The sequence below is a fragment of the Asparagus officinalis genome, chromosome 2 (genome assembly GCF_001876935.1).
Source record: "Asparagus officinalis chromosome 2, Aspof.V1, whole genome shotgun sequence".
Taxonomy (NCBI): domain Eukaryota; kingdom Viridiplantae; phylum Streptophyta; class Magnoliopsida; order Asparagales; family Asparagaceae; genus Asparagus; species Asparagus officinalis.
Window position 1 is genome coordinate 30,487,042 of NC_033795.1, and position 20,791 is coordinate 30,507,832.

The window sequence follows — 20,791 nt, forward strand, 5'->3', positions numbered from 1 at the left end:
TCTCACATTTCCCTGTGATTTCCATGCCTCAACCCTCATCAGCTCTGTTCCCCGCTGCCCCGCTACCCTCTCTTCCCTCTCCCATTTCCTCTATTCACCACCCTCCTACCCCCCTTAATTAAAAAAACGCTAAAACCCTAGCTCCACCCCCTTCGTGTGTCGTTCCTGCACCCTCTTCCTCAGTCCGACCATGACTATTGCACGACACGCTCGTCGTTTTTGATCTTATTGTCTCTCATCTACTTAAAAGGTATGATTTTCATAAAAGTTTTTAAATTTTTTAAATTTTATATTGTTTATTGCTGAATTTAGTTTAAAACCCCTAAATTATGATCCAAAAATAAATGAGTTCAAATCTTGTAACCCTAATTGGAAAATTTTCAGTTATATATTAACTCTAACTCAACTACATTTATCCCATTTGAACAACACAAGTAATTGTAAATCTAATTAAACACTTGTGAACTATTAATCCTAATTGAACACCCGATTCATGATAGTCGATTTACACCAAGTTTTTTTCGTGCTATAAGTATGTGTTATTATGTAAGTTTGTGATATAAAAATATATGAAATAAAAAATTTTCAAAAAATAAAGTGATATATAATACATTATAATTTTTAATAATGTGTTATATATCCAATTTAGGTGAATGAAAAAATAATGTTATCCCTAGATTTTCGTCCAATAATTACATCCAATTCTTTGGACTTATAATATTAAGGTAGACGACTCATATTTGGGTAGGAGACAAAGTTTTCTCCCGGAAATGATCATTTACTTTATATTATACAAAACAAGAACTAGTATTGAAATTCATAATTATTGGATCTGTCCTTCTCAGATGGGTTAGAAATATAGTAGTGCATACATCCAACTTTATATACTTTGTATGTTTTCATTTCTTAAAAGTTTTGGCAGTACGTATTCGTTGTTCTCTATGTACAATAAGCATATATTATTCTGTGATTCGGGCTATTACCGATACACATAATAACATCTGTACAGTGTATAGGGAGAACAGCGGGTAGGTACTGCCAAAATTTTTAAGAAATAAAAATATACAAATTATACGAAGTTGGATGTAAGCACTATTATATTCTTAATGGATTGAAGCCTTCCTATGACAGCTATTAAAGTGGTGTAATTAGTTTCTATGTACGTTTTAGATATATTTTATTCAGAAAAATATTTTTATTGTTAAATAATATATGTACGTACGTATGATGTGTGTTGTATGTATATTGTCACAAAGAGTCATGAATTTACTAGTAGTAGTGAGAATTAATAGTAGTTAATAATTATATATAATATACAGATGAGGATAATTCCTGACAAATTGTAGATAGATATTCCACGGCTTGAAAGATTTCATGGAACACGATATAAGGAGGGATGTGACGCCTTCATGCAGTATGCCAAAATAAATCTGAGAAATTTAAGTAGCGGTGCTATGTATTGTCCCTATTGTAGGTGTAGGAATATGAAGATGCAGAATAGAAATGATATACGGATCCATCTAATAAAATCAGGTTTTAATGAAAAATATAAATATTTGTCATATCATAGGGAAGGCTGTACTGAAGATGAGGATCCGAATGTGCGTGTTGGTACTTCCGGTGGCTTATGGATAGATGACACTAAAACAATATTAAATGATATTTTTTCTCATCCTATCGAATATGATATTGATGATAATGTTGAGGATAATATTAGACATAAAAGTGAAGATGATATTGAAGATGCTGCTAAAGTGGTCGGAGATGTCGAAGGTGCAAAAAATATTAAAGATATGCATTCCTCTACAGACATAAAGGGAATAATGGAGCTACTAGAAGATAGTAAAAATGACTTACATGAGGGTTGTACCGAGTACTCCAAATTTTTATTTATGCTAAAAGTCCTACATATTAAGACACTTAGCGGAATGTCTGATAATTATTTTAAAATACTTCTTGATTTGCTTCGGACAATAATTCCTAGAGGAGAGATTAGCATACTCCAAACAACTTATCAAGCTGAGAAGATTGTCTCCACTCTAGGTCTTGATTATAATAGGATTGATGCATGTTCGAATGATTGTATCTTGTACCACAAAGCTAATAAAGACCTTCAAGAATGTCCGACATGTGGAGTTTCTAGGTGGAAGCTACACACAAACTCTTCAACAAGGAGTACAACAGAGACTCAGGTGACACAGAAGACAACAAAGGTGCTTCGTCATTTTCCATTGGCCCCTAGATTGTGACGATTGTACATGAACAAGTCCATGGCAAAAAACATAAGGCGGCATAAGGAAGGTCGAGTAGATGATGGTAAATTGAGATATCCTACTGATGTTTTAGCTTGGAAGCATGTTGATAAAATTTATTCTCATTTTGCCAATGATTGTAGAAATGTTAGATTAGGTCTATCTAGCAATGGATTCAATCCCTTTAGGGTAATGAGTTTTGGTTTGTTTACGTAGCATGTTGTATTAATGTCATATAATTTACCTCCATTGCTTTATATAAAAGAGCTGTATATGATACTCTCATTACTGATACCTGGTAAGCACGCACCGGGTAATTATATTGATGTCTATTTAGAGCCGTTAATTAATGAGCTAAAACATTTATGGTCTAAGGGTATATTGACGCATGATGTCCATCTTAAAGAGTCGTTTAGATTACGTGCTATTCTATTATAGACGATTAATGATTTTCTAGGTTATGCTAATCTGTTCGGTTGGTCTATGAAGGGCAAGTGTGCTTGTCCTGTATGTGGTCCGGAATTTTAAGCACTTTAATTATCGCATAGCCGAAAGACTTGTTATTGGTTTAGTCGCAGAAGGTTGCCTTGAGTCATAAGTATAGAAAATTATTCTCTATGCTTGAAGGCACAATTGAGAAGAGAATGAAGCTGCATCAACTGATAGGAGTTGAGATCATAAAATTACTTGAGGGGTATCCAAAAGTTAGGTTTTAAAAATATTGTTATTCTAAATACGATCAGCTTGGAGTTAGAGATTCATTAAAGTCAGAAAAGTCATTGAAGCATAAGCGAAAGGTCCAAAAAATGTAAGTTGAGAATAAAACCGAAAAATTACCTAGAGGATGGACTAAATTTAGTATCTTCTTTTAGAGACCTTACTGACAAAATCTTAAAATCCGACATAACTTAAATGCCATGCATATTAAGAAAAATATCTATGATAATATAGTGTCAACTCTCCTACAAGATGCAAACAAGTCGAAGGAAGAACTACGAGCTCGCCAAGACCTGACTACTTTGAATATCCAGAATGATTTGCAAGCACAAGATGTTGGTCTTAAAAAATTAAAGTTGCATTTGTCTCGTGTTACAATGTTAAATGAGCAGATGCAGTGATTTTGTGAAATTCTCAAATCATTAAAGTCGTCGGATGGTTACTTTGCTAACATATCAAATAATGTCTAGATGCAAGAGAGAAAACTCTTAGGTCTGAAGACCAATGAGCACTATGTAACAATATGGAGAAAGAAATGTCGAAGATTATTATTGAATATTATGGATTATTCAGAAAATTGTGCTCTAAAATCATAGATGTTGATGAATTTAAAAAACTTGAAGCTGAGGTCTGAGTTACTCTATGTAATATGGAAGTAATATTTCATCCTTTATTTTTTATAATTATGGTCCATCTTACCCAACATCTTGCAAGAGAGGCTAGAATCGTAGGTCATGTTACTTATCGTTAAATGTATCCGATTGAAAGGTTAGAGTTTTCATTACCTTCAATAATTATATATGCATTTCTTATACTACCTTTAATAATTACTTATTTTTATATTTTTAAGATACATGGGCTCCATGAAACACAATGTTCGCAATTAAGCTCATCCGGAGGGCTTGATAGCTGAAAGATATGTGGTCAATGAATGCTTTGTGTTTGCTTCACGTTACATGCGTACGAAGAAAACCGCATATCAAGCACCAGATAAGGAGAAGAAGTGTGAAAAATATCCAAGATCTCTCTTAGATCAAATTAAAGCATATGTGTTGTAAAATCTTGATATATTCCAAGACTATCAAAGGTAACAAATAAAACTAGTAATATAGATGATGCATGTTCACTTCACATTTAGTTTACCAATACAATCTTATATATTGTTCATATAGGCGACATCTAGAGAAGCATAAGAATGAAATAACTGTAGCAATGCAGCGCATAATATTCAGAAAAACATAAGAAAGAATTTTTAGATTGGTTCAGAATTGATGTAAGTTTTAACAATTAAATTTTGAACTTTTATAATATAACTTTAAGCTAAACTTATCCTAAATATTCTCAAATTGTTTGGCTTAGGTTAAAAAATTACTTCTTGATGGTACTACTTTACCAGATAAAATTATTATTCATGCACAACACTCTTACAATGAAGTAAGATGTTATAATGAGGATCTGGTCAATGGATATAAATTCTGAATGCTGAGATCAATGATAGGACGGTAACCCAGAATAGTGGGGTCATGGGTTGTTTTGCTCAAGAATATTTTTAAGTATAAGAGATCAAAACCCAGTTCTAGCTGACATACTATATTATGACCAATTAGAAGACATTGTGGAGGTAATTTATGGGTTTAGTAAACTAAAACAATATAGTTACATGATGTTCATGGTTCGATGGTGTCCTAGAAAAATACAAAAGGATCACTATGGGTTTACACTTGTCAATTTCCATTGAGAAATATGTATGGATGAGAAATTCATTTTCACAGAACAAGCGGATCAGTACTTCTTTGTGAAAGATTCGAATGTCATGACTGATTGGATGGTTTTGTACAAGGAGCCAAGTTCTGTTGTTCTTCCTAATAACAATGAAAAAAATAATGAAGAAAGTGAAAATAATTATTATGAACCAATTGAGTCATCTGGTGATGTTTGGTAAGACTTCTCTTACACAAAAAATGTAGCGCTTGATATCGCTAATCCCGATACTCAAACCAACATTCCGAATCTTACCACAGAAGGAGGCTCGGGCTCAAATAAGCAAACAAATACAAGACAAACTATAGTATATACTCAGTCAATACCGTGGAAAATAATTATCATAGGTATTAACTATGTTACAATGCATTATTTTTTTCTAAATTTCATAATAAAATCAATAATGCTTTTCATAATAATTTATCTTATGTGCATGTATATATTTCTTCTTAACTATGTTAAAAATTTAATTTGCAGATGAGGAATGTGAGGCTCTTAAGTGAGGACTGTTCGCGGTGAAAATCGTGTCTTTCTTCATTGTTAATTTCATTGTCATCTTAAATAACAGCTTTTTGAGTTACAAAGATCTGGTCTTTTTATAAGATCCGGTTACAATGAAAATCAAAGAAAATAAAAAAAAGATTACAACTTTCTCCTTGTTTGTCGAACAAATCACGAGCTCCTGTTTTACGGTCGCTCGCTTGCGTGGGTTGTTTGCCTGCGCCGGGGTTTATCCGTGGACCACCGCGAGATCTAGATCCGGTCGGATCTACGCAGTATGACGGGTATTATTTCGCCAAGGAAATAATAGCCGAGGGTACTATTTCGCCAAGGAAATAGTAGCCTTTAATTCTCGGGATCAAAGACCAAGCTTTGATCCAGAGTACGCCTGCGTAGATCTGAGATCAGGTCCTCTCGAACTCTTGCCTTATTTGGCATTGACGATCGCCGAGCACCAGATCTGGAAGAACAAGTCCTCGAAGTCCCAAAGCTTGGATCTTTTTTAGATCTGAGTCTTCAATCCAGCAGAGCTTCGCCTTCAAAAAATCTAACCTTTGAACAAATGAACCAAGCCCCCTATTTATAGGCACTCTGAACTGTGCCCGGGCACAGATCTGGCCGGCCACCTATAGGTGGCTCGGCCTTGGCCGAGCCAACCTAGGGGGCCGAGCCACCTAGAGGTGGCTCGGTTTTGGCCGAGTCCCCTAGGTGTCGGTTTTTTTTTTCGGTCTCGTGGTTGATTTAGAATCTGATTTTGTGTGGTTGACTTGTTCGGACTCGATTCGTTGACCTGATTCCTGATATGGCAGTAAATCCACTTCTGAGTTCAAGTCCGAAACTGATCTTGATTCGATCGTGATTCGTCCGAGTCCGCCCTTGGATGGATGACTCGTTGACTATTCAACCCGTTAGCTTGATTCCGCACGTGAGTGGATTTATTCCGTTGTTTGCGTACGATTCGTTAACCTCGTCGCCTCGTTGGTTCGTCGGTTTGTGCTGAGCTGTGCTAAGGGATCTATAAGCAATTTTATACGCCTACAGATACCCCCTCCAAAGTATTTCAGCCTCGTTCTTTTATAGAAGAGTCATGTTTGTTGGTTCAACATAGAACTGACTCTCGAATGTTGACGTTGAGTCTTTATTTGCGACGCGTTGTCCGGCGTAGTGTTGTTGAGTTATCCTTAAGAATATTTAGAAAAATATTCTCCAGGAACTTCTCAACCAAAAATAGGGAACAGTTTATACTCATATACCTTATTGGAGTATTTTCTGTGCCCGAATGAGCTAAACCGGTCTGATAATGAGCCAAAAAGGGCAGTAATTCGGCTCAAAAAATCTTCCGACCCTTCCGAATGTGTGGGAGAGGCAAGCATAAACAAAGGATTGAACCCTCGGTCGATTTGAAGTTGTTTCGATGCTCGATTCAGCTTCAATTTGAATTCTGGTTCGAATCTGGTTCAAACTGGTTCAACCTGGTTCAGGACTGGTTCAACCTGGTTCAAAGCTGGTTCAGGACTGGTTCAGACTGGTTCAGACTGGATCAACCTGGTTCAGGACTGGTTCAACCTGGTTCAAAGCTGGTTCAGGACTGGTTCAGACTGGTCTGGTCTGGTTCAGTCTGGTTTGGCCTGGTTCAGCCTGGTTTGGCCTGGTTCAGCCTCTTTTGAATTAATTTGGACTGGTTTGGTCTGGTTCAACCTGGTCTGGTCTGGTTCAAGGCTAGTTCACATTATAAAAGGGGTTCTTTTTCCTCCTCTTTTCCTCCTCTAGGGCCGGCCCCCCTTTTCCTCCTATTTCTTGGATTCCTGTTTCCCCTTCTTCCTCTTCCCTCAAATCTTCATAAATACCCTAGATCCATCCTTGCTTTTGATCTTTGACTGAGAAATCCCTCAAAAATCTCCATATAAAAATTCCTCTCAGGCCCCTCGAGCACGTGGTTCGAGTCTCTTTCAAGATTTGATTTTTGACGGATCTTCGAGCTTTCCCTCAGGTAAATCCTCCACAATTTTAGCATATTTTATGCTTAATTCAATTTATGAATTTGTGGGGTCGCATGTGAGGGTTAGGGTTTATGATTTGGCGCCTCGAGCTCCTCTTTCAGGGGGTAAAATTTGGAACTCTGAGGGATTTAATTGCAATAAAAGAGAAACTTTTTTTTTCTGGATCTGATCCCTAATTTATTTTGTAGATCATCATGTCGCGTGTCCCGAGAGGTCGCTCCCCTGCTGCGTCGGCTGATGGCGTGCCTCCCTCATATGCTGGTGAGCTATTTTTTGGAAATTTACAAATTAGTCCATTTCTTTCTTGGAAATTTGCAAATTAGTCCTTTTTACCCCACGTTGTTCTCCTTGGTGAGGATCGACGCTTTAAAGATATATTTTGCTTGGTCAAAACCATATCTCAAAATAAAGGGGGCGTTTTGACGCTGCATTGTGCCTTATAAGGCAGGGATATATTGTCGATATACCCTATCTTATGAATGCACAACGTGGCCAAATCGTCTCACCCTTTATAAGGCAATGACTCTATCTTACCCATTCGTAAGATGAGTTCAATTTCCTTTTATAACTGGAATTAACAAACGTTTAATTGCTTGTTTTCAGTTGAGTATCCTTCCGGAGCATTTTTATCTCATGCGGTGAACGGACGTCGTGGGGATGATAGGAGGATGGTGAGACCCGAAATCATCCTAATATCCGACGATGAAGGGGAAGAGGATCCCATTGCTGCAATTATGTCTGACCAAGAATCTGTCCTCCCGGTCTCCGAATCCGTGCAGGGCATCCTCCAAAAAGTAGAGAAGGTTATGCAACACACGGCCACCATAATTATTTCTGGACGGGGAAGATTTTATGATTTGCTCCCTTTCATAACAGATAGCCTTAAAGACATTCAGCGTGTAGGTGGCATCCGGCTAGCTGGACGATGTGAGTTAAGGTTGACTTGCTTAGAGGAACTCATGTATCGTTTGGAAGAGCTGGTACACTTCGACTCATATGATGAGGTCACGCCGCTCATGATCGATGCTCGGATTCAGAGGATGCACGAGCGTAAGGCCCGAGCGAGACGCATATCACAGCAAGAAATCATCGTTGCAAACTTGTATGAATGGCAACGTCGTCTGCGGACTAAGATAGATGCTTATAACAGCATTGCTGATAGGACAGGGATTAGGAGCGTCCAAGGGGAGAGGACTCTAAAAGATTTTGAGCTCGAGAGCACCAGAGTTTAAAATGTTTATAGAGGAGAGCTGGAGGTTCTTCACGCGTTGCGCCGAGAAGACGTAACTGCTGACGCTACCGCCGTTCTTGCTTATGCCAAGCTTCAGAAGGAAGAAGAGGAGAAGGTTCGAGCGGAACACGCAGAGGAACTTGCCGCTGTTAAGGCTAAAATTGCTTCCTTCAGTTTGTTAGATCTGATTTGAGACGTCTTCTTGTATATCAACTTGGTCTGATTTTATTAATAAAACAAAGTCTTTTCTTTAGCGCACTCCCCTTTTTATCGTTATGTTTCTCTGTTGATTGTGATCCCAATGGTCGTAATACTTACAGGATTTTTGGTAAACCTTCAGTCCTCAACGGGTTTGATAAGCCTTTACCGACTACCGTTTGAGTCGGGCTAGCATGCGGATTGTCTAAATCCATTCCGCATGTAACGTTGTGCTAAGAGAGTGAATTCTCCGAGACTTTGTGCTATGATGTCGAATACATAGACTTCACCATTGTTACGGGAATAGGCTACCCGGCGACACGTGTTAGGTGTTGACTTTAAGATTTTTGGCTAATCCCCAGCCTTAAACGGGTTTGATAAGCCTTTACCGACTACCGTTTGAGTCGGCTAGCATGCGAATTATATATATCCGTTCCGCACGTAACGTTGTGCTAAGAGAGTTAACGCTCTTAGTGCTACAATATTAAATACGTAGACTTCATCTTTCTCACGGGAATAGACTACCCGGCGACGCGTGTTAGGCGTTGACTTTAGGGTTTTTGGCTAACCCCCAGCCTTCAACGGATTTGATTAGCCTTTACCGACTACCGTTTGAGTCGGGCTAGCATGCGAATTGTCTAAATCCGTTCCGCATGTAACGTTGTGCTGAGAGAGAGAATTCTCTTAGACTTTGCTGCTACGATTTCGAATACGTAGACTTCGCCATTGTTATGGGAATAGGCTACCCAGCAACGTGTATTAGACGCTGACTTATCCCTATTTAGGCTTTGGGATAAAATACCCTAGAATCGAACTCTGTTGTCTTTTTCCACGGAAAAAGACTAAACCGGCGACGCGTGTTAGGCGTCGGCATATCCTTTCTTAGGATTCAGGATGGAATTCCCCATGCGTGTAAGGCATGATTTTGGTGTTATTAATAACAACCTGCCATAATGTTGAATATGTGAACGGGTGTTCTTTTTAACGGTTAAGAACTAACCGGCAGCGCGGGTTAAGCGCAGACTTATCCCTGCTTAGGTTTCGGGATAGGATACCCCAGAATCGAACTCTGGTGTCTTTTTCTACGGAAAAAGACTAAACCGGCAGCGCGTGTTAGGCGCAGACTTATCCCTGCTTAGGATTCGGGATAAACTTCCTAGGATGAATCTTAAATTGATAAATTTTGGAAAAGATCGATGCAGGAAAGGAAGAATTTTATATTCTGTTTCCCGGTCTTCTTTTAGGGTGAAGGCAAACCCGAATACAAGGAAGGAAGAATTTTATATTCTATTCCTTGATTCTGGAAAGGAAGAATTTTATATTCTATTTTCAGTACAAAAGAAACTAGGAGTGGGATCTCCACTCTAAGAATCTGGAAAAATCTAGATAAACTTGCCTTTTATAGGATTGGTTATCTAAACTGAAAAATGAGTTCTTCGTTTATCGAAGTGAAACTTCAACTTTGGTTATAGCCATGAGAGGGCTTAACCAAAGAGAAGAAGAAGGGAGTTCTTTCATTTATCGAAAGGGGATTCTGAAATAAAAGTGGACCTCTTGTTCATGGAAAGAGTCAAGAGGGCCAGAAAGACATTTTTAGAGGACCCACCGTCAATTGAAATTGATCAGTGAGGGATTTTGGTGGTGAAAAATGATACTGGGTTATCCTCTAGAATATTAAGTGCAATATTCTTCAAGGAACTTCCCGGTAAATGGGTTATCCTGAATGTACTAGGGATAGTATTTTTTCAGGAACTTCTCATTTATTGGCATTAATTGCCTGGTGCCTTCTTGGGTAATCAGGCGATATGCGTCGTTTGAGTAGACCGTGTCTATCACAAATGGCCCTTCCCATTTGGGTTCAAATTTACCTTTCTTCTTGGAGTTGAGGATTATTGGTCGGCGTGCAGCAAGGACCAGATCTCCTTCCTTGAAGCTTCTTTATCGGACTCTTTTGTTAAAAGCCCGAGATATTCTGGCTTGATAAAACTCAATGTGTTGTTGAGCCTCCAAGCGCTTTTCATCCAACCTCTCGAGTTCTTCGAGACGTTTTTGATGGTGTTCTTCTGTCGTCATCTCAGTCGCGAGGACGATCCGAAGGGATGGGATTTGGATCTCCAATGGTAGCACAGCTTCACATCCGTATACCAATGAATACGGGGTGGCTCCTGTAGGTGTGCGTATGGTGGTGCGATAAGCCCAGAGTGCTTCACCGAGTTTATCGTCCCAGTCTCGTTTATTGGTCTTCACAAGCTTTGACAGGATCTTAATGATCGTCTTGTTGAACGCCTCAGCTAATCCATTAGCAGCGGGATAGTAAGCTGTTGACGAAATATCTTCAATTTTGAACTTGTCACAAAACCCGATGAAGGCGTTGCTTATGAACTGTGGACTGTTGTCATGAATGATCCGTCTTGACACGCCGTGTCGGTATATGACATGATGCTTAATGAAATTGATGATGTTGTTCGTCTTCACTTCTCTAAGCGGAATCGCTTCAGCCCACTTTGAGAAGTAATCTGTGATTGCGAGGATGAATCGATCGCCTTTGACTGAAGGGGGAAAAATAGGACCGACGATGTCCATACCCCATGTCTCGAACGGCCAAGACGTGGTTGACGTGTGCAACTGCTCTGGCGGTTGATGTATATAATTTGCATGTATCTGACACGCATGACACTCTCGGGCGTATTCGATTGCGTCACGAACCATTGTTGGCCAGAAATATCCCATTCTCCTGATACGATCATACAGTTTGGGACCGGGCTGATGCGCACCACATTCTCCTTCGTGTGCTTCTTTAAGAACTTCTTTTGCTTCTTCATTCGAAAGGCATCGGAGTAATAAACCATCGTACCCTCTACGGTATAACGTATGGGTCTCAGTATTATAGAAGAATCTTGGTGCTCTTCGGCGGATTGATTCCCTTTCTTTTACATCTTCTGGCAAAATACCATATTGGACGTAGTCAATGATAGGAAAACGCCAATCTCGGGACTCAAACCCAATTTGGGTTGAATTCACCTCGTTTGCGTTCGAATTTCCATCATCTTCCTCTTCAATATCCATATCGTATATGGGTATGCAGAGCTGATGCGTCCTTACCGTGACTAGTAGTTCAGTGTCGGGAGGCTGCGCAAGTGATACCGCTAGTGCTGCCAGTGCATCCGCATAAGCATTCTGGAGACGAGGGATGTATTCAATAAAGAATTCTTCAAAAGAATCTGCCATTTTGATGGCCTCCTGGTGGTACGGGATCAGGTCTTGGTTCCTGACTTCATACTCTCCACGGACTTGGTTGACTATCAATTGAGAATCCCCAAAAGCTTCGAGATATTCGACCCCCAGCTCCTTAGCGAAACTGAGTCCAATGAGAAGCGCGTTGTACTCAGCTACGTTATTGGAACACGGACTAGTCAGTGAATAACCCCGAGGCATCACATGCTTCCCCGGGGAAATTAAGACAACTCCAACTCCGGAAGAGACTTTAGGAAACTGTAGAACCTCCCGGGGTTATTGTCCTATTAACTGCCCTCGAAGCACCATCGAAATATAATTGCCATACTTGTTGGTGCGACGTAGTGTTAACCTCGTGGGTTTCGTCCGGCAAGTCATCATATACTTCTGCCGTATTTGTGGTCGGGTTTGCCGCCAAAAGATCGCAAATCACTTGTCCTTTGATCGACTTCTGTTGCTTGAAGTGCAAATCATATTGGGACAAGAGAAGAGCCCATTTTGCTAACCGCCAATTCATAGAGGCTGGTTGCGTCATAAACACCCGTACTGGATTAACATTGGAAATGACGTAAATCGTCTGTCCAACCAAGTAATGCCGCATCTTTTGCATTGCGAATACCAATGCGAGGCATTCCTTCTCAATCATCGGATATCGAGACTCGGTGCCTATCAAGGTCCGACTTAGGTAATAGACTACCTGTTCGTGACCGTTATCATCGTCTTGTGCTAGTAAAGCACTTATCGAGTGGTTCATCGCCTTGATGTAAATCAAGAACGGTTTACCCGATTTCGGTGCAACGAGAACAGGAGGATTCGCCAGATACGTTTTGATATCTTCGAATGCTTTTTGGCAGGCGTCGTCCCAGATGAATGACACCCCTTTCTTATTCAGTTTGGAGAATGGTTGGCACTTCCCAGAAAGGTTTGAGATGAACCGCCGGCTGTAAGCTAAACGCCCTTGCAGTCCTCTGAGCTCTCTCAGATTTCTAGGGGGTTGCAGCTCATGTATCGCCTTCACCTTGTCAGGATCGATATGTATACCTTTAGTGGTGACGACGAATCCAAGGAATTTTCCGCTGGACATTCCAAGGAAGGTTTTAGTGGGGTTCATCTTCAATTAATGGCTCCGCATGAGATCGAATATCGTCTTCAAGTCCTTGACGTGATCTTCTTTGTTGCGGCTTTTTACAACCAAATCGTCAACGTAGCACTCGACTGTTTTCCTGAGATGTTCTTAGAAAATCTTAGTCATTGCTCGTTGGTATGTGGCGCCTGCATTCTTTAGTCCGAAAGGCAGCACCGTGTAGCAAAAGACACCAAGAGGCGTTCTGAACGCTGTATGCTTCTCGTCATCTGGGTGCATTTTGATTTGGTTATATCCTGAGAAACCATCCATAAAAGACATTCTCTCAAATCCGCATGTATTGTCAATAATAACATCCGTGATTGGGAGAGGAAAATCATCTTTTGGACATGCCGTATTCAGGTCTCTGAAGTCGATGCAAATCCTGATTTTACCGTTTGGCTAGCCAATCTGGATGTTGTTCCTCTCGGATAAATCCTGATTCGATCAATTTCTTAACCTCTGCCTCAATGGCTTCCATAATCTGCGGACAAAACCGTCTTTGCTGTTGTTTGACAGGTTTGGCATCCGGCTTGATATCGAGGAGGTGCATTGCCACATTGAGGTCGAGCCCTGGCATATCTTCATAGTTCCAAGCGAAGACGTCAATGTACTCCCTGATGAGAGCAATTAACTCCTCCTTCTCATTTGGGGGAAGACTATCACTGATGAATATCGGCTTTGGGTTAGCTTCGTCGCCCATGTTGATTTGGGCCTCGTCACCCATGTTAACTTGGACTATTTTATCTTCAGTGGGCGGTTCTCTTTGTTCGAACCTATCGCCGTACTGCATGTTTAGGTGATGAACCCATGGATCTTCCCACGTTGGCATTTGATCATCATCTTCTATCATCACAGGATCGACTGTAGTCATATGCGACATCAATTTCTTGTACATCTCCCCCAAACTTGCGTCGGAATCCCCAGCTGAGGAATCAGAAGAGTATCCGTTCTTAGTTTTGTTAGCAATTTGATCGATAATTTGCCAACCACATTCATCATCAAACGAGGAAACATAGCCTAAGCCTCTTTTGTGACGGTAATAATCATCCGGTTTCCCTTTTGGCACATATGCTGCTTTCGCTGGGATACGGGAACGTCGATCAAAGTACAAGCCTTCTCCGAGTGTGAAATTATATCCTTGTTTTTCCATGAGCTTGCGCGCTTCAGGACTATACTTAGATAAATGTCGACCAGGTTTATCTTCCTCTTCATCTTCTCTTAGGAAATGATCTGGTAATGGAAAATTCTCTCCTTTACCATAAATCACCTCTTTTTCGACTCCTGTTTTGGCAGGCACGACCAGGGTTGTTCCGAAGGAATACTGGAGGCGTTTCTTTGTTAAATAATATGATCGGAGCGGCATACGTAAATCTGGATTATCGTGTAGTCCTTTTGTCGCATCATCAAGAGACAACGAGTACTCTAAATCATCCTTTATTTCAATATCGGCAAGTTGCCAGTTACAACCTCCATCTGATGATTGTTCATCGTCAAGATTGATTACAAAGGGTACAATGTCATTTAAAACAAAACCACCATTGTAATCGAATCCGGCTTCGAAATCAGCTTCTTCTCCGCTATCTGTGCCCTGGACCGATGGTTCCGTGTCGGATTCATTACCATAGAGGAATCTGCGACCCCCGTCCTGACCCTTCCACCAGTGTCGACATATTTCAGACACTGATGTAGGGTGGAGGGAACTATAACATTACTATGGATCCAAGGCTGACCCAGTAGTAAGTTATATGATGTCTCAGCATCAATCACGTAACACGTGACCTCCGTCTTCAGATCACCCATTGGCACTTTATCCGAATCTTTCCCAAAGGCCTTGACCCGCTAGTGTTGAATCCGTAAATGACCGTGCCTGTAGACGCCAATTTGCTGACTGGAATACCAAGGCTATGCATAAGGCGAAGCGGCATAATGCTCACAGCGGAACCCGGATCCACTTGGATTCGGTTGACTTAGGGGCCGATCATGGTTTGAATTCTTCGTCTGCATATCCTCTTTGGTGAAGGTGATGCAGGGAAGGTTCTTAGCCGCTATGTTGCAATGTTGCATTGACAGTTCTAGCTCTTCAGATGCCGGTTTGATCCGAGTGAGGAATGCTTCAGAATCAGCCAAGGCTTCTCGTAAGGCTTCCCTAGTCTCCTTAGACAACCGCAGCAACTCATAAAACGTTATCCGCGCTGGAATATTGGCTAATTAAGCCATGATATCGAAGATGCGCGGAGTTTTCGAACTCTCCGGTTTATCCCTTCCAATCGGACGACTGAAACGAGACTGCTTCGGATTCTGCGTTTCCTGGGGTTTTTGTTTATCCGACGGCTATCGTCGAGCACCTTCAATCGGTTTAGGAACCGTAATCACCCCCAGCTCTGTGAGAGTTTTGGCTGGTCCCTGTTTAGTCACCCCCTGCTCAGCTAACTGATCACTAGGTGACAGATAGTTGAAGTGGTACTGGTTTCCGCTTCTAGTGGCAAAAACTTCTTGTTCTTCTTCAGAAAGCGGGAAAACAGGAGCTTCATCGCCATCTTCTTCGAAAATTGCGGAAGTACCATTGCAGGACTTGCCTTTACCCTTCTTGGTCGAGGAAGTCGTCCACTGATCATCTTCAATTAGATCAGTCAATTAATGCCTGGATCTTATCCTTGAGGTGGAAGCATGACTTCGTAGGGTGGTGGACCGCTCTATGGTATGCGCAATACTTTAGATCCGTCACTTTGCTAGCCCCTTCTTGATCCACGATCGCTGGCAGCTGGATTTTGTTGTTCTCCAACAGGTACTTGAAGATGCCGGGCACCTCGTCATCTTTGAAGGAGTACACCTTAGGAAATATTGGCTCCGCTCTTTGCTTCTGAGACCGTTATTGCCATTGCGGTTGCGATTGTTGTGGCGCTCTTCGCTGCTGCTGTTGCTGAGGTTGCAATTGGAAAGTTTGATTAGCATCAACTGCATTAGCATGTGCCTTACCTTTCCCCCTTGGGTTGAAATTCTGTGCTGGAGCATTTTTCGCCTGTTGGCCTCTCTCCGCCTTCTTTCTCCTAAGGAATCGCTCAGCCTGCTCCCCTCGGACCTTCAGATCCTTCCACGTTTTGGACGGTGCTGTCCCCATCGCTTCTAACACATCCAAGGACAGATTATTATGGTCCCGGCAGTTCATCGCCTTGTTCCGGAACCTTTTGATGAAGGTGTCGACTAACTCCCCGTCTTTCTGCTTCTCATCGAGCAATGATCTGATAGATATCTCGGTGTCGTCATCGAAGAATTTGGTGAGGAACATGGTCTCCATATCGTCCCAGTTGTTCACGCTACCTGGCTTCAGGCGGCGATACCAATCGAAGGCGGCTCCGCGAAGAGTGCCGACGAATGACCGCACCATCAGAGGCTCATTGCCGGAGATTACCCCCAGGTGTGATTTGAAGTAAATCAAATGCTGAGTGGGTGAACCCTTCCCATCAAATGGCGTGAAGTTAATTAGGTTGAACTTCGCCAGATATGGGATTGATTCCCACTCTCTTGGGTATGGACAAGGAATGCCCGTCTTCTTCGTCTCTTGAGCGGAGATCAATGTGTTGATTTTGCTCTCGAGGTTCTTGATCTTCAAGTTTTAATCCGTGTTTTCGCTAGCATTCTCATTACCACCCCCCGCATTGACGGGAGGATTATTGGCATTATGCGTCTCATTCGCATTTGTGTCCTCATCTTCCAGATTAACTGGGTTACGACGACTTGGCTCGCCTTGCTGGTTCGTCAATGCTTGGATTTGTTGGTCATGCATTTCTCTTATGTTTTGCATGGCCATCTGCATTTTGAACCTGAAGGTTTCCTGTTGCTTAGCTAAGACGTCTTCAAGCATTTTGGCCACTTGCTCCGCACTTATCATAAGTGCCTGGCGGGGTTGTCCCTCGCTGGATACCGTATTATCTGATGCAACCACGGAGCCGGCATCAGATTCTTCATCTTCTGAAGAGAGTCTTGTCTGAACCCTGTTTTCAGCGAAAGTTGACTCCATTGTCGATTCCATTAAACTTTGATTTGTTTACACGAAATTACAATGAAAATAAACGAAAATACAACTTTCGAGAAAATAACACAGAAATTGTCTATCAACTCCTGCTTTGTGGGACTTTGCCTGTGCCATGAGTGCTTTGGCTCGTTGACCACCGATTCAAAGATCGTGAGGGTGCTTAGGGATCTCTCCTTCGTTTATCGAAGTAAAGATTTGAAAGTGAATATCTTATCGATGTAAGATGTTCACTCTTCCAAAGATTAAGTCTGAGCTTAGATCTCTAGGAATCACCGAATGATGCTTGTCAAATGGTGAAAATTCTCTCTTTCTTCCTCAAAATCAACAAAAGCTCAAGTCTCCTCTGCTCCAGAATGCTCTCTAATCATCCCTCTTGGATGCTCTCTAATCAGCCCTCTTTTATAACCGTCGTCCCACTACTTAAATACCATCTTTTTATGAGGTTAGTGGGCATGATTTTCGCTTGTAACTGCTTCCCCCACGTTCATAAGTGACCCCCAGCAGTTAATAAGCCACGTGGTCTGCACAAAACTCGAGAAAACTATCAAAAATGACGTGTTCAGCTTCCCAGTGGCCGCGACAGTACGTGGTGTCGCGCATTGCCGCGGCAGTTACCACTGCCACGCACCTCTCGAGTATTTTGGCTCTAACTTCCTCGTCCGATGTCGGAATGAGGTGATCCAAGATGCGTTGGAAAGCTGACGAAGAGATATACAACTTTTGTTTTTTGAGCTTCTTCAGATTTGGATCATATCATGGCTTAAATGTGTAATATATTACGATGGCAGTATACACTACCGCGCACCTCCGATGCAGTTTGCGACCTCTCGGGTATTTTGGCTCTAACTTCCTCGTCCGATGTCAGAATGAGGTGATCCAAGATGCATTGGAAAGCTATCGAAGAGCTCTACAACTTTCCATTGGCGCTTCACTATGTTTATTTGCGCGACACCTTGTACTATCACGCTGTTGCCGCGGCAGTGTACACTGCCGCGCACCTTCGATGTAGTTTGCGACCTCTCGGGTATTTTGGCTCTAACTTCCTCGTCCGATGTCGGAATGAGGTGATCCAAGATGCGTTGGAAAGCTATCGAAGAGATCTACAAATTCCTATAGTAATATCACTCTGTTTGTGTGCACAACACCTTCCACTACCGCGTAAATGCGCGTCAGTGTTTCTTGTCGTGGGTGTTCATATTGTTCTTCTATGTTGTTTCACATGTTTCTTTGCTTCCTTTGGATTTGGATGATCTCCTTTGACTTAGATAGGTATATTCATACCTATAGGCATTTTTATACGTCTACAGATACCCCCTCCAAAGTATCTCAGACTCATTCTTTTATAGAGGAGTCTGGGACACTTTGGATAAGATAAGTCTTCTTTGCAATCCATTTAGTATTTAGTTGAGAAGATCATGTAGAAGGACCTGTGAATGGCTTCAACTCTTGACTTCTTTATCTTTTAGTCTACTCAGTGCTTTGTAGAATAGCTAAAATTCTTTCGGTGCTGCGTTTATCGCTTGACCGTTATCGAAGTCTTGAACTGAAACTGATGTTTTAATTTGTGAATTAGCTCTTGTCGTTGAACTGATGTTGAACTAGTTTTCTTCATTAGGAATTCATATCTGGATCGCAATTGAATCCCTCGAGATCATCCATTAGACTTTTTTTTCTTAGCCTTATTTGGCAAAAATCATTGACGCGTTGATAGGCGTTAACACAGTTTATCCTCGTGTGTTTACTGGAGTCTACACAGTTTAAGCTCTTAAGACGTTGGAGCATAGCGGTCCTGAGTGTCGAGGCTGCAGGACCAATTATTCAGGTTGGTTCATCTGCAGGTATGGATTTTATCCTGAGTTTGTCGAATACTCAAGTCACGAGACTAACTAATGAAGCTGGTGCGTCAGTGATTATCGTATTTATAGGATTTTTGGCAAACCCTCAGCCATCAACGGGTTTGATGAGCCTTTACCGATTACCGTTTGAATCGGGCTAGCATGCAGATTGTTTAAGTCCGTTCTGCATGTAACGTTGTGCTAAAAGAATAAACTCTCTTAGACTTGGTGCTATGATGTTGAATACATAGGCTTGGTCGTTTTCGCGGGAACGGACCACCCGGCAACGCGTATTAGGCGTAGGCTTATCTCTAATAAGGGATCGAGATAAAGTCCCCCATGCATCAAACATGGATTTGGAAATGTTGATGGGTTACGTCTTTTTGGTGAAAAGATGAACCTAACACTGGAGATGAAGAATTTTATATTGATTGTGGTCCATACTGTAGTAAGGTTTGACCCAAATGGGAATTTGAGACGATCCTAACTGTTTAAAGGTTTGATCGTTCAATTGGTGGACCTCTCGTTCATGGAAAGAATCGAGAGGGGATTTTGGCTTTGGTCCTAACTGTTTAAAGGTTTGACCAAATAGGGATTTAAGACGATCCTAACTGTTTAAAGGTTTGATCGTTCATTTTGTGGACCTCTCGTTTATGGAAGGAATCGAGAGGGGATTTTGGTTTTGGTCCTAACTGTTTAAAGGTTTGACCAAATGGGGATTTGAGACGATCCTAACTATTTAAATTTTTGATCATTCAATTTGCGGACCTCTCGTTCATGGAAGGAATCGAGAGGGGATTTTGGTTTTGGTCCTAATTGTTTAAAGGTTTGACCAAATGGGGATTTGAGATGATCCTAACTGTTTAAAGGTTTGATCGTTCAATTTGTGGACCTCTCGTTCATGAAAAGAATCGAGAGGGGATTTTGGCTTTGGCCCTAACTGTTTAAAGGTTTGACCATGTGGGAGTTGAGACGATCCTAACTATTTAAAGTTTTGATCGTTCAATATGTGGACCTCTTGTTCATAAAAGGAATCGAGAGGGGATTTTAGTTTTGGTCCTAACTGTTGGAAGGTTTGACCAAATGGGGAATTGAGACGATCCTAACTGTTTAAAGGTTTGATCGTTCAATTTGTGGACCTCTCGTTCATGGAAAGAATCGAGAGGGGATTTTGGCTTTGGTCATAACTGTTCAAGGTTTAACCAAATGAGAGTTTTGAAACGACCCTAACTGTTTAAAGGTTTGATCGTTCAATTTGTGGACCTCTCGTTCATGGAACGAATCGAGAGGGGATTTTGGCTTCGGTCCTAACTGTTTAAAGGTTTGACCAAAAGGGATTTTGAGACGATCCTAACTGTTTAAAGGTTTGATCGTTCAATTTGTGGACCTCTCGTTCATGGAAGGAATCGAGAGAGGATTTTGGTTGTGGTCCTAACTGTAGTAAGGTTTTTTATACTCGTGTATCCAATGGAGTAAGAGTCGTCTTTACTCGGCTTGTTTCGCCGTTATGACGCCGGAGTCAATTAAGGCTTGGATTTTGTTTTTGAGTCCAAAACAAACCTTAGTGGGATGAAGAACCCTTCTGTGGTATGCACAGTAATTTGGATCTGTAATCATCTTAGCACCTTCATGATCTTTAATAGGCGGTAGCTCAATTTTGTCATTGGCGAGGAGGTATTCCAATATGGCTGGAGCTTCATCATCTTGGAAAGAATACTCCTTTTGGAACCTCGGATCGAGAGTTGCGTTCACAGGAATTGTGGATGTCGTCGGTTGACCTCTCTCAACTTTCTTTCTTTTATTAAATCTTTCCAAGTTTTGGATGGTACGACTCCCAGAGTTTCCAGGACATCGATAGAGAGATTATTATGGTATGTTTGCAGGATGAACTCCTCTGTAACAG